Genomic DNA, 19,989 nt, shown 5'->3' with positions numbered 1-19,989 from the left:
AAGTTATAAAAACCTTGTGCATGCTTATATATGCATATATATGCTATTTTGAAGGTATATATGTCTATAAAATATATAGGAAAAAATTTGGTATCAACACCAGTGCCCCCATTTATTTCCAACGCCCTTTCTCCTACCCCCCCCCCCCCCCCCCAACTTCATCTTCTTCTTCTAAACCAAAACCAGCGCCGTCCAGTTAACCTACAATTTCAAAGTAGGATCTGCTCTTTTCAATGCTACACAGCGGCTCTGTAGTGTATTTTTATTCGTCGGAGACGAGAAAGAAACAATATAAAAAAGGAAGTCGGCTAGAACTTCTCTGTTCCTCTCTCCATTTTGCTGTATTAAGGCATTAAAATCTTGAAGAGGGTATGTTTGTTCAATTGCTGGGATGATGGGGTTGGATTGGAACTGATTTGATTTTTTTGTGTTATTCTTGTATATGAGATTGTTTAATATGGTGAAGTAACAAGTATAATTCTTGATTTTTTTTCTTTTTTCTGCTTCAAAAAAAAAAATAGACCAGTGAAGGCTCCGGCCAAACTTCCGACCACTACTCTGGTGGTAGCTTAAGGTAGTGGAGCTACTTATGTTGAGGGTGAGGAAGGTTCACATGAAATTTTGGGTGAAAAAGGTCTAATATAATTGCTGACAGACTTTTAAGTGAGAAAAAAACTAATAATGTGGGACCCACTTTCAAAATTTAACTTAATATAATTCTAAAATAATAAAAGAAAAAGTCTGATAAAACCTCACGCGCCCAAACGCAATTAAAATACATGTAACTTTCCATGTCACTGTGAGGTATCTATTTGATTTACTTAACAGTCACATGAAGTGTCTAGCTGGAAATGGTCTCAGTTGAGGTGTTCAAATGATCGTTGAGGACAACTTGAAGGGGCCGTTTACGTAATTCGCCTTATGGAAATTGTGCATTTGCTCGTTTCGTTTGTGTCGTATAGATCATGCCAAAAGGAAAGAAGGGATAGACTTAACATACCTGAGTCGATTCTCTTGACAATCCCTCTAACACACATTGATTGCGACAACACGTAACGACAGATCGAAGTAGGAAAAAATCCGTATAATATTCTTGAGAAAGATTATACCGGGATCCCTTAGAATTGCAAATCCCGTTGCTATTACGTTATGTAATCTTGAGAAAGAGAATTCCACTCGTTATGTAAACTTGTTGTTACGTTATGTAATTAAGCATATTGAGAAAGAGAATTCCATCCATTAGCTATGTATTTCCTCTTAATGAATTAGGGGAGGTGATTTCTTTTATTAAAGAGAGTGGGCCCCAATTTTCAAGCTTGTTGTCACCTACCTTTTTCAAGCGTGCCACCTTTAATTCTCTTTCAAAAGTCATAACATGGCAAGGGGGGGGGGTGCTGCCACGTTAGGGAGGGGTTAGGTCTTATCCCAAGGTTATTAATTAATTACCCACTAATTTTAATTAGCTTGTTAATTCCGCAATTAACCAATAATCCACATAATTAAGAATTATCTCAAATTACTTAAAATACTACCCACTTTTAACACACTTTATACATCTTACTATTATGGTCATGTGGTACCTTGTATGATACTAGTCCATAAATACGGGGTATTATAGCTTGGACCATATTTTATCCTAAAACGTCAAACTTCGACGGAACTTATTTTCTTCGATTCGATTACCCTTTCACCTTCACAAATTTACTTACCACTTGTTCGAAATAGCATAATACTTATAACCTCAAAATAATCTCATTCCCGAGCTTTCATCAATTTACTTATGGCGTACTTTCACGTACGAAAATATGGGGTGTAACACCCACGTGCCCGGATTCCGAAATTTTTTGAAGAAGGTTGTTACCCATAACCCCAAGAACTCTAATTTATATATTTCACTAAATTCCATAACCATTTTCGTGGTTAAATCCATCAAAACCAAGGTTTTTCATCTAAACCCATGATTTTTACCATTTTACACGTTAAAATCTACCCAGAATCTATATTTTAAACTCATATTGTATAGGAATTACTTATCTCAAAGGTCTAGGTGAAAACCCCCTTCCAAGAGCTCCAAAATCGCCCAAGAGATTAATGAAAATGAGCCAAATAGCCTAAGTCCCGCATTAAATAAACTATTCCGCCTCCAGCGATTTTCGCTTCTGCGGTTCACTGGCCGCATCTGCGAAAATCTCATCACCGATGCGGTCCTCCCTTGGCTGGCTTAAATTCGCATTTGCGGAATAATGGATCGCTTCTGCGATGCCGCTCCTGCGGCAGACGAGCCACACCTGCGCAGTCTTCCACTTCTGCGGTCCCTTGACTGCTTCTGCGGTTGCGCATCTGCACCCACCGTATCCGCATCTGCGGTTTCTAGGCTGACTATGCTTGTCCGCTTCTGCGGTTACTATCTCGCTTCTGCGAGCTCGCACCTGCGGCCATAGCCCTGCAGGTGCAATTGCACCAGAAACCTGGTGCTTTAGTTGTTGCTTCTAAGTCCAAACTTGGTCCGTGCCTAGTTCGATTAACACCCGAGGCCCCGCCCAAATATACCAACAAGTTTGAAATCATAAAACGAACTCGCTCAAACCCTCGAAACCCGTAAACCAACATCAGAACTAGGAATCACACCTCAACCAAATTGAATCAACTTATGAACTTCAAGTTCATCCAACTTACTCTGAACGCGCCGAAACATACTTAAACTACTCGAAATGATGCCAAATTTTGTGCGCAAGTCTTAAATCACCATACGGAACTATTCCCAAGCTCGGAATCCCAAACGGGCCTCGATAACACTAAATCCTACTGTTGCTACCTTGTGTCATGCAGCCTATACGACTTTTTCCTTGTATGTGCGCCTATGCGACTCGTTTCCCCTTTTTCCTCCAGCTTTTATCCAATCTCTAGGCCTCACTTTGTAACATATACAGAGCTTGACAAGATGTCCCTCTAGGCATCTATAGGTATACTGAAGTTCTTCGCTCGGTATTTTGTGGAACTTACGAATATTGTTATACCTTATTTCATAGACTCGGTTATCTACCCGTATGACTTTCCTGCATCTGGATAGGTCATACTATACCATAACTCTTACTTTGTTCTATCGCTGCTGAGTCTATTAACAAGCTCCAGGTTACTCTTCCATTGCTTATCAAATATGTTTAAATCCAAGTCCTCCAATGCTTCCTTATTATTGTTTATCTAAAGGATGGAATCCTTATCTCCTCTCATACGTTGGAACTTTATCCATCTATTGTCGATTCACCTTAACGTTGATCCATAATTTACCACTGATAACTTGGAACCTCTTACGTAATGCATTGTCACTAGGGCTTACGTCTCATTGAGGATTATCTGAAGTGACTTTCCTGATCCTCCTGGGGGCGAAACTATACTTCCATAACCGTATTTTTTAGCATCCTAATGTGATTCATCTTACGTGGGTATCCTAATCCTGTACAGTTCATGAAATCCCTTTTTTTTCTTCAAATCATTACTCAATCGAAGACCCAAACATCATCCTTTATTTACCACAATTACACCCTCATTCTACTACCAGGGCAACATTCCATCTCTTCTAAATGCTACTAGTCTTAGACTCCTTTGAGTTCATTCAGGCTATACTGAGCTATCTATAACTTAGAGAAACCATCAACTCTCTTCTTTTTACGAGCTTAATCCTGAGAACTCGTCCATTTCGTCACTTTCTCACTTGACTTTTCTTATCCTTACTCATGTCTTCCTAAAATCTTGTCGCTTTACCATATTTTATCTTGCGACCTACACAAATCCATTTATACTACTCGCAACCTTCCTTCAACTTACTTGCACCATAGATTTCCTTGTGTTATTCTGTAACATCAAGCGGGACATCACATTGTCTCAAACTCTTCTTTACTCTCTTAACTAGACCTCTTGATTCCTAGAAACCATAGGCTGGAAGGTATGCGCATCTGCACCCACCGTATCCGTATCTGCGGTTTTTAGGCTGACTATGCTTGTCCGCTTCTACGGTTTCTAGCTCGCTTCTGCGAGCTCGCACCTGCGACCATAGCCCGCAGGTGCAATTTCACCAGAAACCTGGTACTTCAGTTGTTGCTCTTAAGCCCAAACTTGGTCCGTGCCTAGTTCGATTAACACCCGAGGCCCCGCCCAAACATACCAACAAGTTTGAAATAATCAAACGAACTCGCTCAAACCCTTAAAATGCGTAAAACAACATCAGAACTAAGAATCACACCTCAAACCAAATTGAATCAACTTATGAACTTCAAGTTCTTCCAACTTACTCTGAACGCGCCGAAACATACTTAAACTACTCGAAATGATGCCAAATTTTGTGTGCAAGTCTTAAATTACCATACAAAACTATTCCCAGGCTTGGAATCCTAAACGGACCTCGATAACACTAAATCCTACTTCAAACCAAATTTAAAGAACTCCAATACCTTTAATGTGCCAACTTTCACTATTACGCGCCGAAATACTCCCAGATTATCCAAAACTCGATCTGTACATACGCCCAAGTCCAAAATCATCATAGAACCTATTGGGACCTGCAAATCTTGATTTCGAGGTCGTTTCCTCAAAATATTGATCAAAGTCAAACTTAGCCTCTTAAAGCCAAACTAAGGAACCAAGTGTTCCGATTTCAAGCCGAACCCTTACAAATCCCGAACTAACCATCCTACAAGTCATAAAATAGTAAACAACTATATGGGGAGTCTTATTTAGGGGAACGGGATTCTATAAAGCAAAACGACAGATCGGGTCATTACACTTGACAACGCATGTTTCAATTCCGTCATTACCCTGTCCTGCCTTAAGAGGTGACTCATGATTGCTTTCAGCTATTCTCTTAAGATTTTCGTGGTTTCCACGACATGTTCCTCCTCCGCACCATTGAGAGTTGGTTCCCGCACATTCCGGGTACTGCCCATCACGGACCAGGTTGTTTGTCCCTTTTGTTATGGATGTCGTTGATTGAGTCATCACGTTGAGGCAAATCTTCGCTTCCCTCAACATTGTGTGTGATGTTGATATCATTAGCTGCCATATCTGATTTATTACTAAGGAAAATGTTACACCCCATGTTTTCGTACGTAAAGTACGTCGTAAGTCAATTGATGTAAGCTCGGAAATGAGATCCTTTTTGAAAGTACATAAAGTAAGTTAATAATGTTACCATAGAGGTTACAAATATTTAAGATCATGAATAACAAGTACCAAGATGGTTGGAAGGCTTATAAGCTAAACGAATTGAAGAAAATGAGTTTCGTGCGAAGTTGAGAAGTTGGGAATGTTATAACCCGTACTTTTGGAATAAGACTAGGGTGCTTAACATGATAAAGAGGTTATGTTATGAGTTATTTCAGTCGTATGATAGTCATGTGTTACGCTTTGAAGTCAAGCGAGTTGTGGAATAAAAGTTGGCAAAGGTTATCACAAGTCACACTCATAATGTGCTAAAAATTAGGTCAAATGTATCAGAGCTTTTCTCCCAATATACATAGAATTATGGGATGATCCACCTACCAAATTGATAATCTATGAGTCTATTTTCTAGTGCATTTAAATCATTTGTCAATACAATATCGGGGTAGAGAGATATTTGCATTTTTTCAAGACCGCATAGACTGGTAGGTGACACTTGTTTAAATGAAAGACCAAATAAATCCCCAAAAAGGGGCAGACAAGGGGCCTTTTAAGGGCTGAGTTAAACCATTTCTTTTGCTCATATTTCGTGTAAGAACTTCAGACAAAACCCCTACAATTCCTCCCCCAAAAATCCTAAACAAACCCTAGGTGATTTCGGGTGATACGAAGTGATTCTAGTGCCGAAACACCCGGACATCTTGCTAGTTTCCCTTTCTCCTTCTTGTCTCTGTGTTGGGGGACTGGTTATGGAAGAAGAGGCAGTAGGTTTTGTGGGTTCTACTCAGTCCAAGGTAAGTTTATGCTTCTCTTCTCTTATATAAACTTCTACGAGTTGTAGCTCAATCGTAAAGACCAGAACTTGCGAGTTTCGAAAGAGTAGTATGTTGTTTGTTGTTGCATCACTGTTTTCTGGTTGTGAACTTATTATTAAGTTGAATTCATGTCTTGTTTATATGAGAATAGTATTAGCTATGTACTGTTGGTTGTGTTGTTCAATTTGAAAGAAAAGACAAGTCGGAAACGTGTTTTAATAATTTGAAAAATAAGTTTTAAGTTGCTGAACTTGTGGGACTGTTATGGGGTCATTTTGAAGTTGTATTATCGCTAAAAATCAGTAGGGATATTTAATATGTGGCGGTTAATATTGTTGGTAAATTCTGGAAGAAAGAAGAGGTTTAAAACTATAGTTGTTTAGTCACAAACCGAGCTTGCCGCTCGTTGGGATTGTTAAACTGTTTTGAAAGGCTTATTATGAGTATTTCTTGATGTTGTTTGGGCTATTGTTGGCTGTTGTAACTAGTGGGAAGTTATATAAATAGGGGAGGTTCTGTCCGTTTTATCATAGAATAAACTGTGTTGTTCAAATGCGATAAGTTATGGCATTCGTATTGTGACGATAGTATTGTTCATTGCTTGTAGACAAAGGAGCTGCATGTTAAGTTAGCTTGGATTGGACTGGACATTATGAGGTATGTAAGATCTTCTTTTCTTTTATTTGGCATGATTCCGTAAGTTACATGGCCCTTATAAGGAATTCAAGGGGGCGAGTCTTTGTAAATGTACTATTCCGATGATTAAGATCCGTTCACGAGTATAGTCATATGAATGTTGGAATGGATTGTGTTGGTCATAGTTTCATGTATTCTTAATGAGTAAATAGATTTTTCTAAAATGTCCTTGTCTTCTATATGCAACAAGACGTCTAGATGTCAATTAAAGATTACACGCGCATGGTCTAATGAATTAGAAGCAATATAGTGTCCTTATAATGAGTGATAGTTATACACGAATAGTTCAACGAGGTAGCATAATGTATAGTTTGCAAAAAGATAAGAATGACTCGAGTAAACAATTCTATGACTTCCAATACTACACGTTTGTGTTCACAAAAACTGATAAAGACACACGAAGGTAGTTATGTTGCTCTCAAGTTAAGTAAGGTTGATTATATACGAATGTGATGTTAAGAGACGATGTACGTTACCTAAGGAATCGTATACTACAGAATATGATAAGCTTAGCAAAGAATATAAGTTGATAAAGTGTAATCCCGCAACTCTTGTTACGTATTGATGAGTGGATATATATATATATATATATATATATATATATATATATACATGTATGTATGTACAACGAGTAGCCTCACAAGCTAAAATATTACATAGGTATAAGTAGAAAGAATCATGTAATCCCCAGCAACGAGCTGTCATGTGAAATAAGGATAGAAGCGCGATTTCAAAATAGTTACAACATTCTTTTGGACTAAATAATATAAAATACGAAGGATGACGCAACAAACGGCTAAGGAATTAGGATTGGTTACTATAATGATGTCACTTATGAACTTAAATTTTATGAATACGAGTTTATCTATTGATGATTGAATGATGTCTGCATGAGTGATATTAAATGAATATGTATAAGACATTATCCCTACGGACGGTCTATGAACGCGTAAGTGTACAGTGAAGCCCTATGGACGATCTATGAACGCATAGGTGCATAGTGAAGGCTGGTTATGGACGGTCTCAGTTGCACTCATAGCCAGACCTCAGTATTATGAGCCGTACGGATGGTCTACTATGTTACGCGTACGAGCCACTGGTTATTCATGTTTATGAGTGAGCCTTACAGACAGTCCCTTATGAAACGCGTAAGTGCCACTTTTATGTTTCAATGTAGCCCTAGAGATGTTTGATCTGTCTTAGGTAAGTATTTCAGATATAAGGTGTGATGGCTAGAAGAATGTTATATATGAAGTTCCATAATATGATGGTTTCCAGTACAGTATAGCATATGGGAACAAGTTCAAGTATAACATGACACGAATTAGATGTATATACGACATTAGATGATCTCGGCCAACGTAGCCTTCCCATTTTCGGATACATCCTTTGTAACGTAAGTTGGATAGTTCAATACTTAGATATGTTACGAGTCAAAATAAGGTAAGTATGATTCCAGGATTTCATTGAGCCTCCAGATTACTTTCAGTATATCATATATACATGTCAGTTAAGTTTAATTTAGTTATTCATATGTTATCTGCCTTACATACTTAGTACATTTCTTTGTACTAATGTCCCATAGTCGGGGCACTGTATTCATGCCTGCAGGTTCAGGTATCCAGTTGGCAGGCTCTTGTCACAGACAGAGTTGATATCCAGTTGAGGATTGGCAAAGCTCCATTTCATCCGGAGTACAACCGAGTTAGGAGGTTATCAGATTGTCCTACATACATACATACATACATACATACACACACACACACACACACACACATATATATATATATGTATATATATACATATATATATATATATATATGTACACTTATGGGTAGGCCAGTGTCCTGTCCAGACTATATTTTGATGTCATATACTCTTAGAGGCTTTATAGACACAGGTTCATTATGTACAACATATCAGAGGCCTTGATGGCCCGTGTGTATTCATGTTTTGAGTATGATGGTTCGCTGCTATAGAGTTTTCCCACTTATATTTATACCTTATAAGTTGTGTCCATGTTGGCCCATGATAGTTACAAAAAGAATAAGTTCAGCCAAGTCAGACTACGTATTTTCTAGTTTGCATCGAACGATCATGAGTTACAGAGTGGTTCGCTCGGGCCAGTACGGCACCGGGTGCCAGCCACGCCTCCCCAGGTTGGGGCGTGACAAAGTGGTATCAGAGCAGTCGTGTCCTAGGGGGTCAACAAAGCCGTATCTAGTAGAGTCTCACTTATGGGTGTGTTGCGCGCCACACTTATAATTGAGAGGCTACAGGGAATTTAGGGTATGTTGCCCTTCTTTTGTTTCCAGATCCTGCCATAGAGCTGAGCCATAAGAAGTCAGTATGAAGCTCCCGCCAGATTGTGTATACAGTAGAGGTGCAAGTATTATAATAGAGCCTCAAGTTGTTGATATAAATTCCACCTATATGGAAGGGAGGTTAGGAAAGCGACTGAAGATGCAATGCGAGATTTAAAGGTATGTAAGGTAAAGGTGAAGAAGGTACGAGATACTCAAGTTCAGAAGGTTGTGAATAGTCCAGGCTTTAGTTAGAGGGGTGGAAGCGTCGTGGTTCAATGTCCAAAAATGATAGTTGTGTCATTAGTAGCATATCTTCCAACATATAGTTTCCAAGTGAGGTCTAGTTACAAGAGTACAGAAGAGGTATAAGTGGCGTGATGTCTCGCTTGATGTTCTAGAATAACATAAGTAAATCAATGGTGATAGCAAGTTAAAGTAAGGGTGCAAGTAGTATAAATAGATATGGGCACGTCGCAAGCTAAAGTATGGTAGAGCGACAAGGTTTGTAGGTAGATAGGTGTAAGGATAAGAAAAGGTGAGTGAGAAGGTGACAAAAATAGGTAAGACCTCGGGATTAAGCCCATCAAAATGAGAGAACTGATGGTTTTCGTAAGTTATAGAAAGCTCAGTATAGCTTGAATGAACTCGGAGGAATTTAAGACTAAGAGCATTTAGAAGAGATGGAATGCTGCCCTGGTAGTAGAATAAGAGTGTGAGTGTGATAATTGATAAGAGGATGATGTTTCGGAATATAGTTTTCGATTGAAGTAATGATTCAATGAGAAGGGATTTTATGAACTGCACGGGATTAGAACACCTCCCATAAGATGAATCACATTGAGATGCTATGAAATATGGTTATTGAAGTATAGTATCTTCCCTAAGGTGGAGCAAGTAAATAACCTAAGATGTTAGCCGACGAGACTTGAGCCCTAGTGAAAAAGTATTACATAAGAAGTTTCAAGTTATCACTAATCGATTATAGTCAACATTAAGGTGAATCAACAATAGATGGATAAAAGTTCCAAAGTATGAGATACGATTAGGCTGCCATTCTTAAGATGAAATGTAACGAGGAAGCATTAAAGGACTTAGATTTATACATATAGGATAAGCAGCGAGAGAGTAACTGGAGTTGGGTAGCAGACCTCAGTAATAATAAACCAGAATAAGTGTTATGGTATAATATGACCTACCTAGATGCACTAAAGCCATAATGATAGATAACCGAGGCTATGAAACAGAATATAGCAATAGTCGTAAGTTCGACAAAGTACCAAGAAAAGAACTTCAGTATACCTATAGATGGCCAGAGGAACAGCTTGTCATAGTTCTATATATGTTCACAAAGTGAGGCCTAGAGATTGGCTAGAAGCTGAGGAAAAAAGAAGAGAAGAGTCGCGTAGGCGCGCGTCCAAGGGCAAATTCGTACATGCTGCATGACAGAAGGTAGGGGCATTAAAGCTTGCCCAACTTAGTAAACGGGCTTAGGGATGTGTCAATAATGGAACGTCTGTCAATCTGGGAAGGTTTTTGGTAACAAGACCTTGAGATGCTAGAAGTGAGGGTGTTGACATGAGTAAAGAAAAATCTTGTGAAAAAAAACGATCGTCTTCCGGCAATGTCTATTCGGCTCTTTCCTTTAATAAGAATACCTTGAATGTTTTATACTAGAGCCCCCCAAGAAATTAAGACAATGATACAGTATATGTACATATTTTTTACAAGCATAAATATACATAGTCCAAATTAATAGCAATTAATTCTGTAAAAATTGCATTGGGCGCCCTATTTGGTCACCCCCATTTAACCTATACCCATATTTTTAAAATTATATAAACTATACCCTAATTTTAACCACTTCAGATCCTGTGACCTATGCGCTCCTTTCTTCCTCCTCCTCTTTTCCTAATTTTGAGAGCATCGCAAAACCGAAGATGAAACCAGCGCCGTCGACCATAACTCATTTTTGTGCGCTCCGCAGCCCTCTAAGTTCTGAGAATAGTGAGCTTGACTTATGCTGCCGCACTCAAAATTGTGCGGACCGCAATGCCCTGGTGCGGCCGCACTCATTTTTGTATGGTCCGCAATGATGGAACTTCAGAGACGCCAGTAGTCTGAACCTGGGGCTCTGCAGCCGTAATCATTTTTGTGCGGTCCGCACTGCCCTTCTGAGACACTTTTAACTGCAACTTTCCATCCTGCATTTTTGTGCCTGTGTATACATTATAACCTTCAATTGTCACTAATTCTTGTTCTTAGTGCTACAGACAATGGTTCGCTCATGTGGTAAAGGTGATCTATCACAAGGGAGGGCAGAACCCTCCCGAGGCCGGGGTCGAGTAAAAGCAGTTTGCCTCTTGCACTTCAAATGGTTATAAGCAAGAAAGCTACAGCAAATAGAGTCCCTGCCCCTGATACCTCGGAAACTAGTGAATATGTCCCATCCGGGGAAGCTTATGAGGGTAACTCCATGCATGCACAGCCGGAAGCCCAAGCACAACAAGAAGCACAATCACAACAATTCTCTTGGAAATTCCATTTGGTGGATGAGTCTTCATCAACTGCTAGTTTATCAGAAGGTTCGAACGAGGGCAGCCAAGACTTTGAGCCCTCTTCCTCACATGTTCCCCCTGCCCCAATAAACTAAGATGATGATGATGCTATTCCAGATGATGGAAGAGGGGGCGATACTGCAGTGCCAGGGTTAGAAAGATCACGAGGGCCGGAGATATGGGAGGACAGATTTGTTAGTGCCACTGCCTTGGCAAAGTTCCGGGAATGGTGGCCACAGAGGTCGCTCACTCTTGAGAGATAGTTTTTAATGGAAGACCTGAAAAAACACAACCCCAATGTCCTCAGGCAATTCCAAGAGCGAAAAGGTTGGAGCTGGTTCACCAACAAAGTTCTGGATGAAAATGAGTACCTGGTCAAGGAATTCTACGCGAATGTTGCTCACATCAAGGTGACCAAAGTGCGGAATCTGAAAATCCGCTTGGACCCTGTGGCACTGAACATATATGTGGGGTTCAAAGAAGTGGAGGCAGTGCAGTATTTGGAGAAGCTAGCCATGGGTGATGCAGCTCGTCCGTGGTTCTCTGAGATTCTGGCAATCCCAGGATCAACACCTCCGTGGCTCACAGCTGGAGTTCCAATTTTTCGGGCCACCCTCAACTTTGAAGCAAAAGGGTGGAAAACGTTCGTGTGTAGCCGCATTGACCGTGCCTCAACGAAAACATGCTTTCACTTCCCCGTCCAGTCTTGGTGGCTTCTATTATGGCAGGATATTCGATAAATATTGGTACTATCATGTCCACCAACATCACTTTAGCTGTCCAGAAGGGAGAGAGATCCTAATCGTACCCAAATTTCCTCACCGAATACTTCAAGGATCAAAGGGTAGAGTCCAAGCATTATGATACAGATGTGAAGGCTAAGAAGCTTTTATCTTGGTACCACCTTCAGGGAGCTGACAACCCGAAGTTCAAGGGTAAAGCTACTACCTCCACTGGCCAGTCTGAGGAGCCAGCGATAGTGGTTACTAATTCAGCTGCCAAGCCTTCCACTGCAGCCGGTACTTCCATCGAGACAGCAGCCATGCCACCATCTTCCATCTGTCAGCTTTGTAGTAGCTGCCTTCATCCAAAGACTACGGCAGCTGGGGTTGAGGACTGTGTTGTTGCAGCACAGTCCTCAACCCCAGCAGCCCTAGCACAGCCACAGGTACCTCCGTCAGTGGAGGAAGCATTGAAGAAGATTCTGGAAAACTAGAAGACTATTATTGATACTCTAGTGGCACATGGTAAGGTCATTGCAGACTTGACCAAGCAGGTCAGGAAGATGAAGAAGTCTCAAGCATCAAAGAGGTATGTGGAGAAGTTGACTAAGGAGGTCGAGAAGATTGCATCTGCAGGGGATTTGCCATTGGATCTGGTCATGGAGACAGCCCCACCAGCAGCATCCGGCCAGTCTGAGGAGCCGGTTGACACTTCCCACACAACTGAGGAGATGATCCGGATGCTCAGCAACCCAGTTGACCCTCAGCCTGGTGATGATGAGATACAGCTTGAGGCTGAGGTTGCTGAGGATCCCACGCAGACTGAGACTACATAGGGAGTTCTTTTAACTCTCTAAAGCCTTCATTACATCCTGCAAAAGCCTTACATGGTTTCAAGTTGAGTGAGCTTACATTAGTGGTGATTTATGTAAGGGGCAAGCTTACGATACTCAAAGCCGAACTTGTGACATTCTTTTGAGAAAGATGAGCGAACTTTTCACTATCCTTGTTTTGAGTGTTACATTTTGAAGTGAGATTTGCCAATGGAGAGTAGAGGAGGAGGAGTTTGGGATCCACAATGACCTATGTGAAAGAGCGAACTTCCTTGATGAATAGAGTCAACTCTTGATGCTTTAATGTCACACTAGAACTATTGTACTCAAAAAGTCAAATCATTGCGTTGTTGATAATTCATATGTTTTGTGGGTAATTGTTGGTCCCAATTGATGTGTGTCTGATTTACCTTAGGCCAGCTGAAATATCCTTTTTTTCTAGTGGAGGTGGGAATTGCCTTATTTGCTTGAGGACAAGCATTGCCTTATTTGCTTGAGGACAAGCAAAAGCTTAAGTTTGGGGAGTTGGTAAGTAGGGATTTTGACCACTTATTTGGTCTATTTTACTTGCATTTTAGCTCAAAAATGCTAAAGGTATTACCGGAAACTAACGAAATGTTCTTACTTACAGGAATATTGGGAAACGAGCCAAATAAGTCAAAAATTAACTCTTAAAGGAGTCAAAAGTGAACAAGAGCCAAAACTGAGAAAAGAGGCTAGAAGTGCGGACCGCACAATTCTAGTGCGGCCATAGAATGAGATTCAGAGAGGAGCTTTTACCCAGCTCAGACAGTGCGGACCGCACCAAAAATGTGCGGCCGTAGAAAGACAAGTGCGGCCGCAATCTTTATTATGCGGACCGCAAGATTGAAGAATCAGAGAGCTGATCAAAGTCCAAAAGCTGAAGAGTGCGGACCGCATCACTTTTGTGCGGCCGCAGAATCCCAAGTGCGGCCGCAACCATTTTTATGCGGACCGCAAGTTCCAGTCCCAAGTTCCCAAGTGTGCGGACCGCACTAGAATTGTGCAGCCGCAGTAGTCCATTTTGCGGTCCGCATCAGAATTATGTGGCCGCATAACCTCCTTAGGGGCATTTTTGTTAGATATTTTTAGCTTAGTATAAATACAACTTTTGTCATTTTTAGGTGAAGTTTAGTTTGCAGAGGTGCACCTGAACGTTTTTCTTTACTTCTTTGGGTAATTTTGTATTAGATTGACTTCTTACCACTAGATTTTCTTTGTTTAATCTATGATTATGCATTCTATCTTAATTTCTTCTTGTATTTCTTTATTTTTCATGAGTAGCTAAATCTTTAGCTAGGGTTGTGGCTCAACCCTAGTATGAGTACTTAATGGATATTTAATTTTAGGGCTTGTTTGTGATTAGGTTAGTGATATTTAGCCTTGTTTATGCTTAAATCCTAGAATTAATGGTTGCAAATATTGATTCATGCCTTTTTAACCTAGTCTTTGCTTGAGAAAGAGAGACTAGGTTTAGGAAAACTTGGCTAACAAGGAATTGGGGTGAACTCAAGAAATTGATAGCCCCAATTAAAGGGTCAAATCTAGAGATAGTGAGACCCGACTTGAGCATATATCACTTGATTTGTGCAATACCCATTTGGGCTTGAGAAAGCCAAACCGGGCAAAATCACTCAAACTACCGAGAGGTATAGAGTGAGATTGCGTGTGATTGCTATACCACGACTTCGATAAATCAAACTTGCCCTATAGTTTACAACCCGTTAGGTAGCCACCTAGGTGGAAGTCACGGCCCTAGATTCCTTTATCATTTGAAAAACACTCAAAACCAAAACACTTCCTTCTAGTTAATATTTGCAATCATTAGCTAAAAGTAGAAATAGAAAACAACCAATGAATATGTGGAATTACAATCTAAGGCACTTCATACATTTATTCTAGTTATATACCTAATCCAAATTCTAACTCCCTGTGGATTCTACCCCGACTCGTGTTGGGCTTATTATTGCTTCAACCGCCTCACTACCTAATTGTGGTGTGAGTTTGGGCGAGATCACCAACTGAAGACTAACAAGTTTGGAAAACTAAAGTTTATTGCACTACAAACTAAAGAACTTCAGACTAATTTGTCTGAAGTTTGCTCTACAAACTGAAGAACTTCAGACTAATTTGTCTAAAGTTTGCACTACGAACTAAAGAATTTCAGACTAATTTGTTGAAGTTTGCACTACAAACTGAAGAACTTTAGACTAATTTGTCTGAAGTTTGCACTACGAACTGAAGTTTTTTGATTGCATTTGCATGTAAGGCCAAACTTCAGACGAAAATATCTGAAGTTTTACTTTGATAAGGTCACACTTCAGGCAAAACATTTTGAAGTTCAAACTTCAGACATAAATTCTTGCTAATTCAGGTCCGTATGTCTGAAGTTACCCGAAAAGTGGGTACGCCTGTATTTTTTTTTTTTTTTGCAAAGCGGGTATAGGTTAAAAGGTTACCCAAAAACTGGGTATAGATACAAATACCCCATTAATTCTTGAATCCGTTGTGTATAGTCTAAATCAGCCGTATCTATTATACAAATGTGTCTTTGTTATACTCTTTGGCCGAATTTATTATTTATCCTTACCTTCCGGTAACGTTCTAAATTTGTCCATGTTTTAAACGGTTGAGCATGTGAAGGCTTCTAATCAACCAACCCATTGATTAAAAACACAACCTCATTAATTTTAGGGGGAAGTGCACGGTTAGCCACTAATAACACATGTATTTACATTTAAGCCACTGTTTAAAATGTCTTTAGTCTTTAGCCACTGCTTTAATAAACTTTAACTGCCCGGACGAAAATACCCTTCTGCTCATGTCCTTAACTTTTGAACTTAACTTCAGGACTTCAGGACTACATGTCCTTAACTTTTGAACTTGGAACTCTAAGTTCAGGACTTCAAGACTACATGTCCTTAACTTTTGAACTTAACTTCAGGACTTCAGGACTACATGTACTTAACTTTTGAACTTGTAACTGTAAGTTCAGGACCAAGTGTCCTTAACTTTTGAGCTTGTTAGTCTAAGTTCAGGACCTATTGTCCTTAACTTTTGGGCTTCTTAGCCTAAGTTCAGGACTTATTGTCCTTAACTTTTGAGCTTGTTAGTCTAAGTTCAGGACTTCAGGACCTATTGTCCTTAACTTTTGAACTTGTAACTTTAAGTTCAGGACCTATTGTCCTTAACTTTTGGGCTTCTTAGCCTAAGTTCAGGACCTATTGTCCTTGACTTTTGAGCTTGTTAGTCTAAGTTCAGGACTTCAGGACCTATTGTCCTTAACTTTTGACCTGTAATTGTAAGTTCAAGACCTATTGTCCTTAACTTTTGAGCTTGTTACTCTAAGTTCAGGACCAAGTGTCCTTAACTTTTGAACTTGTAATTCTAAGTTTAGGACCAAGTGTCCTTAACTTTTGAACTTGGAACTCGAAGTTCAGGACCAACTGTCCTTAACTTTTGAACTTGTAACTGTAAGTTCAGGATCCATAACGTAGCAGAAAACCAAACGTTGTTTGTTCCCTATCTTAAAGTCAATTACAATCACACCCTACTTAAGGCAGAATTTGTAAAAGGAAAATTGTTACAATTTGTAATAAAATACATTCAGATTGTACAACAATCACCTAATCACATTCTCAATTCACTGGACCTGAGCTGCTAGTGGAGCAAAACAAAGATCTTGAGTCCAAATATAGTGAGAAGACCTCATATCGTTGTTAAGTTATATTCCAAAATGCACACATTGTGATATATGTCGCGATACAGAGGAAGTGAGAGAGTCCAAATTAGCAAGCCATCCGCTATGTTTTCAACTGTGATCAAAGCCTTAATGTGAGATCTGGTGTCAACTCATCTTTTTCGATGGAGGGAGTCCAATCCAACAGATGAGAAAGAGTCTAGTTGCACAGTTCTTCTCCCGAAAGAGATAGAAGAAAGGGTAACATAGTCTTTTCATATTAATTTTAATAGACTAGTGGCTACTATTGCTAAGCATAATGCTGGATAAAAAGCACATACCACTTTAAAAAGTGGCTACCCCACACAATTTTTACTTAATTTTAACTCATAACCGGATCCGACCCGTTCCCACAAATTAATCCGACCCTCCCATGTATTACGCCCATTAGTTTAAAGAGGAATTTTCAGAAACCACTAATTTTTAATGGTTATTAACTTCCTATAGCTACCATATACATAAATTACTTCTTATAGCTACAATTCAGTTGTTACAGTAGTGTATGCGCTGTATTCGCGCTGCTATATCAGGGCAGTCCAGCTATATGCGCATGTATTCACATGTATTCACGCCATGTATTCATGAATACAACAGCAAAAAACGCCTAAAATCAGGACAGCCAACTGTACACGCATGTATTCACATGTATTCGCGTCATGTATTCATGAATACAGCAGCAAAAAGCGCCTAAAATCAGGGTAGTCAAGCTGTACGCACATGTATTCGCGCTGTTGTAATCATGAATACAGCAGTAAAAAGTGCCTAAAATCAGCGCAGTCCAGCTGTACACACATGTATTCACATGTATTCGTGTCATGTATTCATGAATACAGTAACGGCAATCACCTTAAAAATAGGTATGACAACTGTCTAAGAGAGAGGAAAAATATAAATAGCTTATTTCATGCCTCAATGGTAGTATATACCATAAATACTTATTTTGCTATAAAATATAAAAGGTATAGAAAATAATATTTTAAAATAATTTTGGTTTATAATAAATAGGATGTATACCTTTACTATAGGAGGTAAAATTTCCTAGTTTAAACCAGAAAGAGGAAAACACCTTAATCTTCAAGAATATAGTTGGGTCACATTGCCATTCTGCCAATATAGTCGCAATTTTTTTACTTAAAACCTCATAAGAGAGCCAATTTCACCATTACTGGAAGAAACATAAGCACATGGGAACACCTGTAATCATTCTTAGAGAAATTTTCTTTTGAGACCATTTTCACCATCGTGTATTATCAATTTTATCTTAAAAATATCCTTATGCAGGTGGAGTTGCCTGGGAGGACCAAGAACCTTGTTGTATACCCATAGGATTGAACTTGATAATTGCAGTAGTCTCCCAAATAGGGGTAAATTTTAAAAATAACCAATTTATAACTGGTCGTTCAAAAATAGCCCAATTTCAAAAGTAATCGAAATTTAGCCACTTTTTATATAAAGATAAATCTGAGCGAAAACACTGTTCAAAATCCGGAAAATACTCCAGTATATTATGCTGGAGTTCCAGCATAAGTATACTTGAACTCCAGCATATTATACTGGAGTTCCAGAATAAGTATGCTGGAACTCCAACATAATATGATGGAGTTCCAGCATAAGTACACTAGAACTCCAGCATAATATACAGGAGTTCCAGCAAGTATATTGGTCCAGTATAATATACTGGAGTTTGGAGCACCGGTGCTCCAGTCTCCAGTATATTATACTGGAGCAAGCAAAGTATACCGATCCAGCATAATATGCTGGAGTTCATACACAAGTGCACCGAACTCCAGTATATTATGCTGGACCGGTCTCTATTGCAGCAAAATAGTGACTATTTTTCATTGACTTGGTAAACGCTGGCTATTTTTTATTGACCAGTCCGAAAACTGGCTATACCGTGCTATTTTTACCCCAAATAGTTAGCGCGGCCCGATAACGATTCAAACTTGTCAATTTATTTATTAAGATATTCTTTACTAGTTGTAGTTATTTGAATTACTTAATATCTTTTTATGATTGTTGGAAAAATCAATTAAAATTGAGTAAGTCGACGTTGACGGTCCAAAAACATCACCAAAAAAAAGGTGCACTCTGCTGGAGTAATTCACGTAGTAGTGAGATCACTTTATAATCTACGGCAAAAGAAGCACAAGACCAGAAGTTGTTAATTCAAGATATATCAAATGAAAAGTTAGATTCACTTGTATTAAAATTGTACATGCCCAAAACGTAATTATTAAGGGCAAAGATCACTTTTAGTCCTCGATCAAAATTATTTATATTCGTTGGCTACAAATTATTAATATCCCGCGACTAAAATATACAGTTAAACCTCTTTATAACAGCTTCGTTTGTTCCGAATATTTTTGGATGTTATAGCGAAGTGCTGTTATAGAGAATATATATTATAACATAACATGAAAATTGGTTCCGGAAAAACTTGACATTTATAGTAAAGTGTTGTTATATGAGGATGCTGTTATAGAGATGTCTGACGGTATATTTTCTTTTTTTTTTTTGGTTTCTCATCCGGTGTCCGGTACCCACATTGGGGCCCGACTAAATCCGGATTCGCGCCGGGAAGTCCACATTTGGGGGTAAAGCGCTCCCTAACAAAGGCGACTCCATACCCGGGGGCTCGAACTCGAGACCTCTGGTTAAGGATGAAGGAGTACTTACCACTCCACCACAACCCTTGTTGGTGACGGTATATTTTTGTAAGACAACTAAAGTGTTATTTTCCCAATTATTAAAGCAAAAGTAAGAGGGCGTTTGGGTAAGCTTATAAGTTGGTCAAACTAGTTTATAAGCAGTTTTGGGCTTATCTACGCATTTGGTAAAGTTAAAAGTGCTTATAAGCCAAGTACTTATAAACCAAAAATAAGCTAAAAGCCATAAGCTGGTCACCACCCCCAGCTTATGAATTTTTAGCTTATAAGCACTTTAAGTTTGACCAAGATTTTTACTATTTTATCCTTAAAATACTCTTTTTTAGAATAAAACTCCTATATTGATACTCACTGCTTCAAGTATTTTTCAACCTAGACCCCCGCTTCTTCAAGTTTGCAATTCTCTCACTATTTAAGATAAGCAAATTCACTATTCCTTCGCATATTTGTATCTATGTGATTGTGTATTAATCTTTGAA

This window comes from Nicotiana attenuata, chromosome 5, assembly GCF_001879085.1.
Source record: "Nicotiana attenuata strain UT chromosome 5, NIATTr2, whole genome shotgun sequence".
NCBI classification, from domain to species: Eukaryota; Viridiplantae; Streptophyta; class Magnoliopsida; order Solanales; family Solanaceae; genus Nicotiana; species Nicotiana attenuata.
The sequence above is the reverse complement of the archived record's forward strand: the minus strand, read 5'-3'. Positions refer to the sequence as shown.